This window comes from Pezoporus flaviventris, unplaced genomic scaffold, assembly GCF_033815535.1.
Source record: "Pezoporus flaviventris isolate CSIRO_AGI_PZ_B2104156 unplaced genomic scaffold, CSIRO_AGI_Pfla_v1 ptg000001l, whole genome shotgun sequence".
NCBI classification, from domain to species: domain Eukaryota; kingdom Metazoa; phylum Chordata; class Aves; order Psittaciformes; family Psittacidae; genus Pezoporus; species Pezoporus flaviventris.
The window spans coordinates 18,329,515-18,344,571 of record NW_026892549.1 but is presented as its reverse complement, the minus strand read 5'-3'; the positions used below and the strand labels follow the sequence as shown (position 1 = coordinate 18,344,571).

General features: G+C 41.3%; 1 long non-coding RNA gene across 1 annotated transcript; it reads right to left on the bottom strand.

Moving 5' to 3' along the window:
• Nucleotides 1-209: 209 nt before the first annotated feature.
• LOC133265758 (uncharacterized) lies at nucleotides 210-14,999 on the bottom strand. Its single transcript, XR_009742096.1, has 3 exons — nucleotides 13,598-14,999; nucleotides 10,653-10,743; nucleotides 210-2,283 (listed from the first exon to the last, which is right to left on the bottom strand). It is a non-coding gene; the product is annotated as an uncharacterized LOC133265758 (long non-coding RNA).
• Between the last annotated feature and the right edge of the window lie 58 nt (nucleotides 15,000-15,057).

The window sequence follows — 15,057 nt, the reverse complement described above, 5'->3', positions numbered from 1 at the left end:
ACGAGTTCTTGAGCAGCTGTTACCACAGAGTATTCTTGATAAGGCATTTGGAAAAGTATCATTAGTGCTTATCATCTGCAAAGATAGATTACTTTGGGCCACATGTTGTAGTCAGGGCAGTGTTATTTATATCCCTGCAAAATACCCAGGCATCAAACAACTCATTCATTCTAGATTATTCAAGATTTGGATCAGAATTATGCAAGAAAACATCTTTCATTGGATCAGTGTCACCATAGTGCTGAACCTCTTGGGTTCCCTCCACTTGCAGCAGGAGTCACCTCCCATCTCATTTTGGATTGGGTACTTCAGGCCCTGACCTGTATGGCATCAGCAAAGCCAAGGACACATCCCTTTCTGTTGGAAAACATTGTGTCTTTCCCCTTAAATATGGTGCACTGGGTTTGTTCTCTTACAAAGGCACTGCTCTGGATTATTTTAAAACCCACTGATCCTGAGAAGACAACATCTCTTATTGTCTCCATGACCTGGAGGCTGTTTGGCAAGAAGTGTGGCTGAGATCAGCAAAAGGCTGTAAGTCAGAGAACCAAGTTCACCATTGCAAAGAGCTCCTTCCAAACTAGGTACAAATAAAACTGCATCTATTCCTTGCCCAGGGTAGGAAACCTTGCTGGGAGCTACGTGCTATTTTTTAACTTTTGTTGCCACTTGAATTCTTTCTCGGATGCTGTCTGAGATGGTCCCTGTACCCTTCTCCATCTGATGCTTAGACCACAGCTGTGCTTCAAGGATGCAGTTCCCAAAGACATCTCAAGATAAATCTCTTTATTTAACTGTAATTTGTCCTGAAATTGTTGATTTGGGAAGATTTGGCTGGGTACTCCTGTGAGGTCTCTAGTCACAGTGCTCCCTCTCAGCTGACTCATCCACTTCAGTCTTAGATCATCTCCTTGGAAAATGTGGCCTAATACGGTAATCTTTCTTCTGGCGATGACCACACATTTCTCAGGGTTAGTCTGCTTTGCCTTCAGTTTGAGTACAAGGACTTCAGTACTGGCTCTGTCATCACGGGTCTAGCTATCGTCAGCTATTTCTGGGCTTTCCCACAAAAATCTCCTGTATAACCTTTAAAAAACAGATTAGAATAGATCCCTTCCTCCTCCATTTGGAGACTAGACCTGTATACGGGTATGGTGACCATCTCTGTGGAGAACAGAGAACAAACAGAAACAATTTTGCTAACTCCTAATGTCTCCTTTCTGTCTCAAGAAATACCTCTTTTTGTTTGTTTGTTTCTAAATCATTTGAAAAGGGGCATTTAAAATGGACTATTTATCTTCCCTGGGTGACAGAAGGGCATCTAGTTCATATAGGAATAGACATACGGTGTCAGACCTGAAGCCCCATATGTCTCCATCAGCATGTAGGAGCACAAAATTGCTGCAGTGAGACTTTCCTGGTGCCGTGCTCAGTGACACAGGGCTTCTCACAGGTTCTGTTTATGTTTAATAGCCCATGATTATTTTGAACTAAAAATAATGTGCTCTAAAGTCTTGGAAGAATTAGCTGGCTTTCCTACACCAAGAAGGACTGACTTTCTCTGTCAGTTCAAAGTTATTCTCAGTAATGAAATAGCCCTTGTTCAGACCGTACGTACTTTAACGGGCTCCTTGACTCTGCCTGCCTTGCCTATGGCTGCTTCAGAGGCCAAATGCCTGAGTGCATATTATACACTTGGGAGTCAAACGTGTAGTGCTTTCATCTGGGGAAAAAAAAACAAATCTATCAATCAACGCTGCCAAATTATCCAAGAGGATAATTGGATGCAAGAGGACATCTCCAACCCTGGCTGGCATAATCAAAGCTTTTGTAAAATGCGTTTTTTCATGTGCAAAATGTGGAGGGGCTTAAAATCATAACATGATAGTTTCAGATGCAACCCTAATTTCTTATTATTAAATAAACAACTCAGAAGAAAATACTTGTTCATTAGCAGGAAGGTTTATAGTGGCTACAGAAGCTACAAAAGGATATTCAGACTGCCATCAGTAGCTTTGGTACGACCAGAAAAGCCTGGGTGGGATCTTTAAACACACAGGCCACAAGTAATTTGTTCTGTGTCTTCTTAAATCAGAGTAAAAATGCACCAGCTGAAGAGCAGGTTGACTTTAAAAATTTTCCACCAAATAAAAACCAGCTTTGCCTAAGTATAACCAACTGAATTTTACCTTATGAAAAGTTCAAAGGTAGTTTTGGAGTTCAGAGGTGATGTAAGAAAGGCACAAGTCACCATTTCAAATGAGCCTGCTTTGTAAACTTGCTCTGCAAAAATAGGCAATGTCTGTTTGTAGTAAGACCATCTGCGTCAACCTCAACATTTAGCTGGAATTTCTCAGGCCAAAATTACAGGGAAGATAAACCAGAGGTTTAATGAAAGGAACAAGCTGCAAACTTTTTGTGGAACAGGGAATATTTTACAGTTAGCAACACTCAAGTGTCACCTTTTTTATTTTAATCTTATTCCAACCCCATGATTTCCCAAAAATAGACTCACTCACCAGGAATGTCTTGTTCATCTTGATTCAGGTAATGATATTTATACTTTTACATGGGATGGGATTAATTTTCCTATCCTGTTAATGCAGCATGTCATTAGTACATATCTTTACCGCACACATAGATGTATATTACCTGTATCAGAAAGGAAAGCAACTGGCATTTTAAATTACTGAATGGTAATTGTAGGTGTCTGCTTTTCATAAAGATTAAGGAATTCTTTTCAATATGATAAATAGTTATAAGACTCCCTTTTATACTAAATCAGTTCAAAAGTGAGTGTATCCAGCAGTTGTGGGTTGTGGGTCTATTGAAGAATTTTTTCCACCCCTCAAAGGCATGTATATTAATGTAGTGAAAATGTGTAGCCTCATATTATGGAGTAAAGGTACTGAAACTTCCCAAATTATGGTTTTTGGTACTAACACCTTGTACAATTAATGCTACAGATCAGATCTAGACAGATTTTAATAAGGCTTATTTCACATACAGATTTTAATAAGGCTTATTTCACATCCACATCTAAAGAAGTGCAGTCAGTGCCTGATCAAAAGGGGATCATGACAAGCACTGAAGCAAAGTAAATTATTATCCTGGCATTTTAAGTAAAAGGTTTTACAAAATCAATATGCAGCCATGCACCATGGACATATCAAATGCAAAAGTGAATTCCAACATGGAAAATCTGCCAAAAAGAAAAGATTTTACCCTGACATGAGGGAAGGAAACACAGACATTCAATCAGGGTAAATTGCAGAAATCCAAAAGAAATAAGAACTCCCATTCTGCACAGGATTATTTCCTCAGTCATAAACCCAGTGACTTAAAAATGAGATTGTGATGCTTACGACACTCTGAAGCGTGACTGCAGCCCTCCTGAATGGACCAGCTCATTGCCTTCAACAAAACCATAGCAGACCTCATAATCCTCCAAAGAAAGCATGAAGAAAAATGCTGGAGTTTGACCATGTTATCAAGCAGCATCCCTCAATGTACAGCTTGTTTCTGTACAAGAGCATGCACAAAGATTTGTTTCCTCAACTATATCAATAACAACAAAGAAAAACTTGTCTGGACTGCTATTTTTGCCTGGCATGCATTCCGAGGAATTTGAGTCAGACCCTCTCCTGTTTCATTTCAAAAGAAGCTTTTCCTTTCCTTACATGCGGGGTCCGTCATTAATGGGCTGCTTCAGGAGTTTCCCTGACCCTGCGTAGGATGGAGACTGTCTTTTGGGGGACCTGTCCTAGTGCTGCTATCCACTCCGGGGGAAGGTGTATTACGCCCCATCCAACCTGAACTCCCTGCGTGTTGCATCCCTTTTTGCTGCTGAGGAAGGTTTGACTCTGATCTCTCTGTAATCATATTGCAAAAACCCAGGAATCTGAAGAGGGGTAAAACAAAAAAAAAATTCTAGATTAATCCTTCCTTCCTTTTCTCTCTCTCTTTCTTTTCTTTCTCTTTCTCCCTCTCTTTCTCTCTTTTTTCTTTCTCTTTCTCTCTCTCTTTCTCATTCTCTTTCTTTTTCTTTCTCTCTATCTCTCCCTTTCTCTTTCTTTTTTCGCTCTCTCTCTTTCTCATTCTTTCCATTTTCTTTCTCTCTTTCTTTTTTCTTTGTTTCCTTTTTTCTTTCTCTCTTTCTCTTTTTATTCTTTCTATTTCTTTCTCATTCTCTTTCTTTTTTCTCTCTCTTTTTTCCCTTCCTTCCTTCCTTCCTTCCTTCCTTCCTTCCTTCCTTCCTTCCTTCCTTCCTTCCTTCCTTCCTTCCTTCCTTCCTTCCTTCCCCCCCTCCTTCCCTTCCCTTCCCTTCCCTTCCCTTCCCTTCCCTTCCCTTCCCTTCCCTTCCCTTCCCTTCCCTCCCTTCCTCCTTCCCTCCTGTCCTGGGTTCAGCAGTAGCAGTCATGTTTCTCCTCCTTGGTAGCTGGTGCAGTGCAGTGTTTTGACTTTCAGCTCGGGAACAGAGCTGATAGAGATGTTTTGGTTTGGCCAAGGACTTTGTGAGCCTCATGCTCTGCCAGGGAGGAGGGGAAGCCAGGAGGAAGCAGAGACAGGACACCTGACCCAAACTGACCAAAGAGGTATTCCATACCACAGCACGTCATGCCCAGGATGTAACTGGGAGTGAGCCGGAAGGGCTGGGAGACTGCAGGGTTGGGGGAGATATCGGTCGGAGCTTGGTCAGGCTGGGGGGGGGGCGAGTTATCGGTCGGCTGGTGGTGAGGTGTTGTATTCTCTTCCCTTGTTATTTCCTTTATCATTATTATCATTGGTGGTAGCAGTAGTGATTTGTGTTATACCTTAGTTACTAAACTGTTCTTATCTCAACCCGTGGGAGTTGCATTCTTTTCAATTCTCCTCTCCGTCCCTCCGGGAGCAGGGGGAGGGCAAGAAAGGGGGGGGAAGTGAGCGAACGAATTACCTGACTGGGTTTAAACTACGACACCTCCCTTCTGGATTCTTCACACACATATAAAAAAAATAAGATAATTTTCACAGCTTTTCACTTTCAGCATGAGACTCAAAAGGCATTCCCGAAGCAGGACATGTTAGTACCATTTCTCTACCCTGCCTCTCTCCTAGGCCCATGCCCCAAGAACTTCAACCCTGTATAAGGAAGAGTAAATTAATTTCCTTAATGAATTGTAAATCCAACCTGCAACACCCTTTTCCTTTATCCAAGCTAAAAGCATTACTGACATGAACTGATTTTGAGGGGCAAGCAGACAAAAGTTTTTAATTTGTTACCAGACTTCAATGGGGAAGTTAAGGATTTTCTAGACAAAAGACTAAGACCCAGTTAACTCCAGCTGAATGACTCTTCATTTTCCTTTTGTGCTGCAATTGCTAATGGCGCTAAAAGAAAGACCCCAATGACTGACATGCTGGTTCATTCCCGTTACTGAAATCTGTGCTCTGAAACACAGCCAGGATCAGCTGAGCTGTGGGCAAAGCTGCAAAGCAGATCAGCATCTTTCCTCTGCAAAGCTCTGTTTGCCATCAACTCTGGTTTTGGGTGAAGCAAAACATTTCCAAAAGCATACATGGATTATACAGTTTGTTCACAGCCCATGCTGCCTGGAAAACATGAAAACAGCTAAATATGCAAGAGCTAAAACTAAACAAACTGTGAATGCAGAAAACTGATTTGCAATCAGTTTGAGTGTGAGATATACTGACAGCTGGTATGGATTGCCCTTGCTACCATTATCACGACGTACTTTTGACATGGCTGCAGACATTGGGGAGGACAGAAATAACATGTCTTCATTTAGCAGTAAAGGGATCTACAAGTTAGTTCTTGATATTTGCTTCTCTTCTTGTGTCAGAGTATTGGCAAGTACAGTAATGTCTGTAGTTTCCTAATGCCTCCCCATCTTTAAAATATAGATGAGAAGAAACCTAAGCTTCACAAAACAGGGCAGTGAAGAGCACACAGAGAATAAAAGTGACCCAGCAATGGGTTGTTACCTCCTGTGGAAATAAAAGTGATAAAGTTAACTAGTCCAGATAAGAAAGAAGCTTTAACTGGAACTTAAATTGCCCCCAACTTCTTGGAGTCCCTAAGAAGTATCTGTAAAACAGCCTGCTACATCCATTGGCAGACAAAAGTTGTCTAGGTTTTTCTAATGATAATATGGGTGAAAAACACTTTCTTAAAGCAAAAAAGAAATATGAACAGCAATAGAAAATGTCAAAGGAATTGAAAAGAAGTATCATAAGGATAACTTATAACTTACTGCCTTAGGATTGGAAGAAATGTTACTACACAACATTCTATTTACTGAATCTATTAAAAAGATTGCTTGGTCATGAAGAAAATCTGTCTTATGTGAGCGTTTTAATTTTAGAAAGCTGCTGACCAACCGTGGCTCTACGGCTGCTGAATAAATTGGCAAACTGCCTCCGTTACCAGTTTTTCATTCTGAATGACTTAGCGAGATGTGGCTTTGTGTCCTGGTTTCAGCTGTAACAGTTACTTTTGTTTCTTAGTAGCTGGTGCAGTGCTGTATTTCGGCTTCAGTCAGAGAACAGCGCTGATGACACACCACTGTTCTAGTTGTTGCCAAGTAGTGCTTACCCTGATCAAGGACTTTTCAGTCTCATGCTCTGACAGTGAGGGGGGGCACAAGAAGCTGGGAGGAAGCAGAGACAGGACACCTGACACAAATTAGCCAAAAGGGTATTTGCCGCAGAAAATATATGGACTCAGTCAGAGATCAATATGATCAGACAAAAGCCGTTTATTACAAAGCCTTAACCCCTTAAATACTATTTCTTATATGCACTTACAGTGATTTGGCATATTATGATTGGATACATGTCTTGAAGACCCTTTGCAACTAGCATATAATTGGTTAAGCACAGGTGGGGGAACTTGACCTCGAAAGCTTGCCAACAGTCCACAGTTCTCATTACCTCAGTGAATTCCAGCTTCTTCTTATTTTGCTTGCTTAAGCTTCCTTGGGCCTCTCACGGCCTTGCTGTATCTTTCAAGATTATTCAGAGTTTATGTACCAATTATCCATTCTCCTGTGAGAACACTGTCTCCACAGATATTCCATACCACAGCATGTCATGCCCAGCATATAAACTGGAGGGAGTCACCCAGAAGGCCCAGATCGCTGCTTGGGTGGGGATGGGTATAGAACAGCCAGTAGTGAGCAATTGTATTGTGCATCACTTGTGTTTTCTGATCTTTCTTTTGTTATTGTTGTTGTTGCTGTTCCCTATTATTCTCATCAATATTGTTATTGTTCGTATTATTTCTATTATCACTCTATTGTATTTTATTTTAGTTATTAAACTGTTCTTACCTCAATCTGCAGGTTTTATATTTTTTCGATTCTTCTCCCCATCCAGGTGAGCAAATGGCTGAGTGATACTTGGTTGCCGGCTGGGTTTAAAACATGACACTTTGCATGCAGCCTGGTAGAATTGGATTAACTTCACACCAACTCCTAAGGCTGACTTTTTCTGAAGCTCTTTCAGAGCTTTTCCATCCCTCTTTTCATGCAGGGATGGATGGCACTGGGCAGGGAAGGTCACACTCTCGGCACTGTCACAATAACATCCCTGTTTTCTTGGGCAAGAAGTTTGGTCATAAAAGCGTACCGTAGGCTTGAACCTCTGGTCAGAAGCAGAGCAGGTCAACAGGGCACAGGACTGAAGCACTGTGTCTCACCAAGCTCAGTACCTGCTATTAGAGGCAGACAAACCACCTCATTCTTCTCACCATGCTTGGTAAGTTTATCTTGAGGTCAGGTAGGTCATTTCCTTCTGGAAGGCTGTTCCCAAAGCTGCCCTTTCGAGATTAGAAACCTCCTAAGGTCCAGCCCATATTTACTCACATCCGGTTTGCACCCATCTGCATGTCCCCTCGTAGGACATGCGTCACACCAGCAGCACTTCTGTGCAATTCTGCACCTGAGTGAATGGGACTGTGGATGGCCAGCACTATGTATGCAGCTTTCCAGATACAGCTGCAGCAATACGCATGGTGGGTAGCATTAATCTTTCCCTATCTCTACTGATAATGCCTATTCTGACTCATATTTGCCCTAATGTGGCCATGCTGCATAGATGGCTCACAGTTGCCCAGAGATCAGTCGGTCTGCTCGAGCCTTTCTCTCCCTTTGTTATTCTGAGATGATGAGTTTGGAGTAAAAATCCCTGTCATTTGGTACAAGAGCACAATTTTTCACTGTTAATTTTCTGCCCATCTCTGACTGGTTGTTTTCTGCATTGGATCACTGTCAAGCTTTGGCCTGTCAGCAGACCTCATTATTATGGCTTTCTTTTGGCCATCCAAGCCCAAACCCAGTCTGAGAGAAACATTTAAAAAAGGGTTGTCAGTGAATTAATTATTACACTTGCCAATTCTTTCATGATTCACTGTTGTAACTAGTCCCTTGCATTGAGCATGTCACAATCTTTGAGTTTTTTTTCCTAGCTTCTATCTGGTGAAAATAAAATGCAGAAATATACCTTTTCCATATACAGAGCACACATTTATATTGTGTAGTTTCTCTCCTCCTCTTACTTATCTGAAGAAGGAAACTGTTAGTATTTATTTTCACCCTTGGAAAACCCAGTTTGGCTGCATTTTGAGGGGTTCTGAGTTTATGTCTGCATTTTTCCAAGCCATTCCATGTCCTGACTGTGTTTGTTGTGTGCGATCATGCTGCTCAAGAACTGCAAGGGCTTGACATGCTTCAGAAAGACAAGCCACATAATTAAGGTGTTGACATGTGATGGAATTCCCCACACAGGGTGAAGCCACACTGCAAGACTAGAAACTCTACTTGCAAAGAGGTCAAATCACTTAGGATCCCCAAAGGTTTCTATATTTTCTGGGAGAACAAGCCATGTGACACACAGCCTCATTACGACCTAGCCATGCTGATCAAGTCATGCAAACAAAACCATGCCAGCAAGGAGACCATGTTACAGCACTCAGGGTTTCCAAAAGCACTGTATTTCCCATACACCATCAAACATGCCTGATACTTCAAGTGCTGGGTGGCTGACTGAAAAAGCAGAGTAGCAAAAGGCCATGAGAACAGAATATGTATGTAAGCATAGTTATGGAGATGTAGTTGTACTCAGGGTTAATCGAGGTCTAGCAGCAGCAAGCAGGTACTGGCTTCACCATAACTATAAACCATTTAAACAAGCCAGCCAGGTGGAAAAGCAGGCCCTAAGGAGCTTGAGAAAGGACTTTGACCCCAACCTCAAGGGAGTCACACTGAGCAGCTTTAGAGCAGCCACCCTTTGCAATGGGAGGGAGGGACCAGAAAGGTGATCTCCAGACCAAGCAGCCCAGTCATAGACCTCCCATTTTCAACTGTTGGTAAGTCACAGTGCGGCAATTCCCAAACTGGAATCACATGCAAGGCAGGTAGCAACCAAAAGTATTAGGAGTATCTCTCCATTAGGATAGACTGGACAAGATCTGAATTCAACCCTTCCTGTGAAAAGCAACAGTCATCAGTGGATGCACTGTTACTTTTCCAGTTCTCTGTCTGCTAACCAAAATGTGGCATGAGCTAAGGAAAACAACATTACTTTACATATGAGCAACGAATGTGTTCCTGCTCCCTGCTCATACGAACAGAAGACAAAAGACTCCCCAAAAGAACAGAAAGTGCCTCTGAAAAGCGTACGTGTCAAAAGGGAGCACTGAGGATCTGGCAGTGCCCCAAGATTAAAGTGATTTTGCAACTACAGTACAAAAAAACATCATCCAAAATGGGCGCCACTGTGCTGACATGGCTTTGCACTGGAAGGCACAGATGTGGTGCCAACTGACAGAGGATCAACAGCCTGGGTTTCTGGATGCCACCACCTAGCCCAGCAGCAGCAGAGACTCATCTTTGCTTGCTGTGCACAAACACAATTGTGAGCCAATATTTTATGAGACAGTAAAGTTTGCAGGGAATAGGGTTACCCTCCCCGTGGGAAAAATAAAAGCAGTTCAGTTATCATTGATGTTACAGAGTACACAAACTCCCAAGCTCATGTGCTGGTGCATCGTCTCCAAGTGTGAAGACATGACCCAAAAGCAGGCTGAGTAGCTCCAAGCCCACACCCTTCACCTCCTGTGAGTCTCCACCACACATCCTCATATTTCTGACCCTCTTTATGCCAGATCAAATCCACCATCAGGCCATCTCTACCCTGCCTCATGCCCTCTGCCCAGGCCAAGAGCCAGAACAGTAACACGTTTATGTAGATCTTCATACCTGGGCTGGTATCTGTGCCTTGGCCAGGCTGAGCCTAGCCCCAGCCTGCAGCCCTTCCAATGCTGCCGAAAGCCAGCAAATTCATGTGTGCAGGGTTCATCCAGTTGAATAAGATAAAATTTGGTTGTCTGGAGCATGCAGTGACTCTGGATATTGCTTGCTTTCCTTTATGACTTCAAAAGTTGAAATTCGCTTCCTTACAGAGAATAACTAAACACCACAGGAATAGAGGATATCCTTCTGCTCTGAGCTACCTCTGCTGAAGCTTTTCAGACCTTATTCTGAAGATGACATGCCGCAGTGAGACCAGGATGTCCAAATAGCACCACTCCTGTGTTTCTCACATTCCTGTTACTTTAGGACTGTGAAGCTCAAAGGCTGACAAAAACTTACCTTATTTTTTCTCTTAAAACCATAGCTGGCCATCAGATAACAAGGAATACTGCCTGTCAGCAGGAAGAGATCCTTGCTTGGAGATCTGTTCCTTGAAAGTAAAGAAAATGAAAGGACAGGTTGCATGAGAAAGTAAACTGAACACAAAATTAGAGGCCAACACTTTTTCCTCTCTGGACCATGTAATTACTATCACTGGTTTTAAAAATCTTATACAGAGAGCTGAAACCTAGAACCATTTGTTGCTTCTACAGCTACAGGCAGTGAATTTTGTACTATATGAATTATCTGAATGCTCAGACTGGAAACTGGAAACTTTCTTCACTCTTGAAAAGACCAGCAAATAGCATACACTCAGCTGGTGACATATTAATATAACATTTTCTCTGCCCTTTGACTGCTAAAGAAATGTATCACCATTAATGGCAATTACAGGCCATCAAAGTACTGAGGAATAGGAAGGCTTTATAAGAAAATAAGTGCTTTCAGAAGAGGTTAGTGGATTGACTTTCTAAGTTGCATTTCAAATATACCTTGGTTTGGAAATTGATGCACCTCTAAGGAAAACCCATAGAAGAAGCAGAAATAAGGAAATTATTCAGGACATTTCTTTGAAACTGATTTCACTGCACTCTAAGAGTGCCAGTGAATGGAAATGTGACTTATGAATTAACCATTCCGCAGCATCACCACACTTGAAGATGGAAAGAAACAAAAAAGATAAAGGAGAACCAAAGAGAGAACAATTTGACATGGCTGCATTTCGAGCAGGCATGCCTGTACTTTTTTTTTTTGGCCTCTAATTTAAGCATAAAGAAGACACATCAAGGACCAAAACAGGACATCACAATACTTGTAGAGAGTGAAAATGACAACTTGGCTGCTATGTAAATGCTTTGTCCCAAGTTTTGGGGTATGAAGTGGAGCTGTTCTCCAGAGAAAAGATAATGCTCTATGGGAAGAAAAGCTTTGAAGGGGGAAAAAGTGGTATTTTCAGCACTCAGAGGCTGCACTTGACTAAGCAGCATCAGGCAGGTTGGTATCTATCCAATTTTTAACACACTTGGCCTGTCTGTTGATCTGAGCAATCATGTTCACATACCTCAACTTGGGCTGCGTAGGCACTATGCATCTGAATCATCTGGTCTTTCTTTAATTCTAAAGGTGACAAACATGATGCACAGAAATTCTGAAAAGAGCCTAGCTTCATGTGCAACCATTCAAACAAAGCAATGTTTTCAGCTGAGAGCAGCACTAAAAAATTTCCTGTGTAACCAGTGGCCACAAAGGCCTCTATGGACTCAGACTCCATCAAATATGAAACATGATGTAAAAGCAACTCTTTCTCTTGATGTTTTCAAATATTAGAAGTGGAAATAGAAGAAACTCTTCACTGAACAATATGTGATGGATAACATTTTCCCCATCTTAATAGATACATAAAAAAAAAATTGTGAAAGCCATTCAAAATACATAACTGAATGTGATGTACTAAGATGTGACAATTTAATGTGATGTGATAGAGCAAGTAAGGGATCGCAGTGGGGGGAGACTGCCTTCACTTGACAATTCAGGACACAGAATTCCATAGAAACTGTGATCACAAACCAGTTTTTATTTAATTGCCTTTCAAATTGATATTTTTAAAATCTAAATATTTATGATCTTTAATGAAAAACTCTATGAGTTCTTTTTCTCCCTCATGCACATAAGCTCATGTACACACTGCTGTAATATGCCAAGTCATTTTCCTACTAAAGCCAATTATAGATTTGTTGCAGTGAATAATTATGCAGAAGATGGAATTTATATTTTTCTTAGTATTTTATAAAATACCCTTGATAGTTTTCAAAACAACTTAAAATAGTATTTTCTGAAAACCTCACTGTATGCAGTTTTGTGCTGGTTTTGTTATAAAAGATGATATGCTAGAAATTACATTAAATGGTTAGATATGCCTAATATAAATTAAAGAAGGTCATATGAAATGATAATGGAGTATTTGCATTTTCCTCCCTCTGAAATTTTAGCAATTTCAGAGGGGAGAAAATTACTCCAAATTACTTAGCCACCAGGAAACATGACAATGTACTCTTGCACAATATCACTGGGAGAGAGCTAAGTCACACCACCACAGAGGGCCCTTAACTTTGTCCAGAAACTTTTAAACACATACTTATACTTTTATTTCCCCTTTCTCTCTCAGCTTTAAAGGCTTTGCCTACCCTGTTTGCACATTATCATATCATTACATTAACACCTTGTTTCAGTTTTTAATGAGGTGGAATAATAACAATTTTGTAAGAACCACTTACATCCAAAAGAGCTGTACTAGACAAATGATCACAATGCTTTTGTTTGTCTCACTGGTTTTGAATTACCACTGGTTTAGAGTAGACAATGTCCTATTTTATTAAACAATAACTAGTTATTAGCCTCACCTTCTTGCACAAACTTGTATTTTTCATGTTTAACCTAAGCCCTTTCCAGCAGAGCTCCATAACCAGTGAGATGCATATGCAGTCATTAAGAGTTTATCTGCTTAATGTGTTCCACCTCTTCCAAATCATCATGGGATTGTTCCCCTTCCTTTCAGATCCTTTAAGGTAGCTTAAAGACAGCAGTAGGGTCTTGTTGGGTCTTGGACTGCCAAGTGCATCAATTCCTGAGGGAGCGAGTAGATGCTGTCCAGGAACATATTCCATATATCCAGAAATCCTTCCAGAATGCTGGTGTAAAATTACCTTGTGCATGAAAACACTTCTTGGAATATTTTAAACACAAAATAAAAGTCTAGGAACGGAAGCAATGTTTGGTTGTATGTGTTTGTTGTGTCCTGATATAGTCAGGCTTTGCTCCTCTTTCCTGAAGTTACTGTTTAGAAGACTTATGTTACAAGTGCCAAACCTGTCTGCCTCTCAGCACTGTATTTGCTTGGTACTTACCCACAACTGCCTCAAGATCCCAGCACAAGAAAAGCAGCATGCTGTGGAAGGCTCAGATGAACAGGCCACAAAGGGCGACAGAAACAGTGAAGTACTTGGCACTACACCCACTACACCCCAGATACAGCTGAAACACAAGTCCCAACAGAACAACTGAGTGCATTATCACTGAAGTGGAATTAATCTGTAGACAGCTAACATACCTGCTGCTAGGTATGAAGAGATCACAAATCCAACCCCTTATTAGTTGCATCTCTATGAAACATATAGAACAAAATTCTCACTGTCAAAAATTTTTGCTATATACCCTGAAAATCTCCATTATACCTGGTAAGAAGTAACCTTTCACACAACAGAGGACCAAGCCAAAGCCTTCAGCGAGGTAGTTTAGTTTGCATACTGTACTATTTCCTTTCCCAAAGCACTAGGAAACATGACAATGTAGTCCTGCACACTATCACTGGAGAGAGCTAAGTCACACCACCATAGAGAGCCCTTAACTTTGTCCAAAAACTTTAAAACCCATACTTATACCTTCATTTCCCCTTTCTCTCTCAGCTTTAAAGGTTTTGCCTACCCTAACTCTTTGTACATTATCATATCATTACCTTAACACCTTGTTTCAGTTTTTAATGAGGTGGAAGACAGATGAGATACGTATTTTCCAACAGAATTTTAGTTGACTAAATATGTATTGAAAAACTTTATTCAGTGAAAATTCTCAATTGTATGCACAATAGCCTGACTGTGTAGGCAGGGTGCAAAGTAGCTGATCTTTCTGTATATAAAACATAGGTCTGACCAGGACATGCTATAGGTCAAAAGCCAAGCCCTTTTCCCGAGACTTGAGATGCTTCTGTTAACCTCAAGCCTTGGTTCTCTTACAAGTCACTCAGTTTCCTTAGCTACCTATTTAGTAGTGAGGGTTTTCTTTAAAATGGGTATCTTCAGCACTGCGGATGGGTTTTTTTCTTGCTTATGCCTTTGCTCAAATTGTTTTATAACCATCACATCACTGGCAGGCTCAGGCTTTTCCACAGGATGCCTTTGCTTTTCTAAGCCTTTCTAAGCTTTTATGTATAGCCCATTACAATGCCATCATGCTGTGCCACCGATGATGCCAGTGGGATGTGAGGATTATAAACAATACTGGTGTCTTTCTGGACACCACTCCTGATTGGAAGCATCCCTGGCTGCAAACTTCACACTCCCACATGTTCGACTTTTTCACAGCTCCCTATTTCCACATGAACTCCCTCCTGCTGGGAACACATAAACCCTGTTACAAAACCCTGACACCTTGCACTGCCCTTGATCTGCAATGCCATCCCCACCAGCAGTGACCCACAATCCCCCGCTCAACAATGCTCCCTAAACTGTTGACTGGAATTCGTCAGCTTTTGGGCAAAAAGAGAAAAAAAATGCCGTCAAAAGCCCCTTCTTAGCTTTGCTTACCCAAT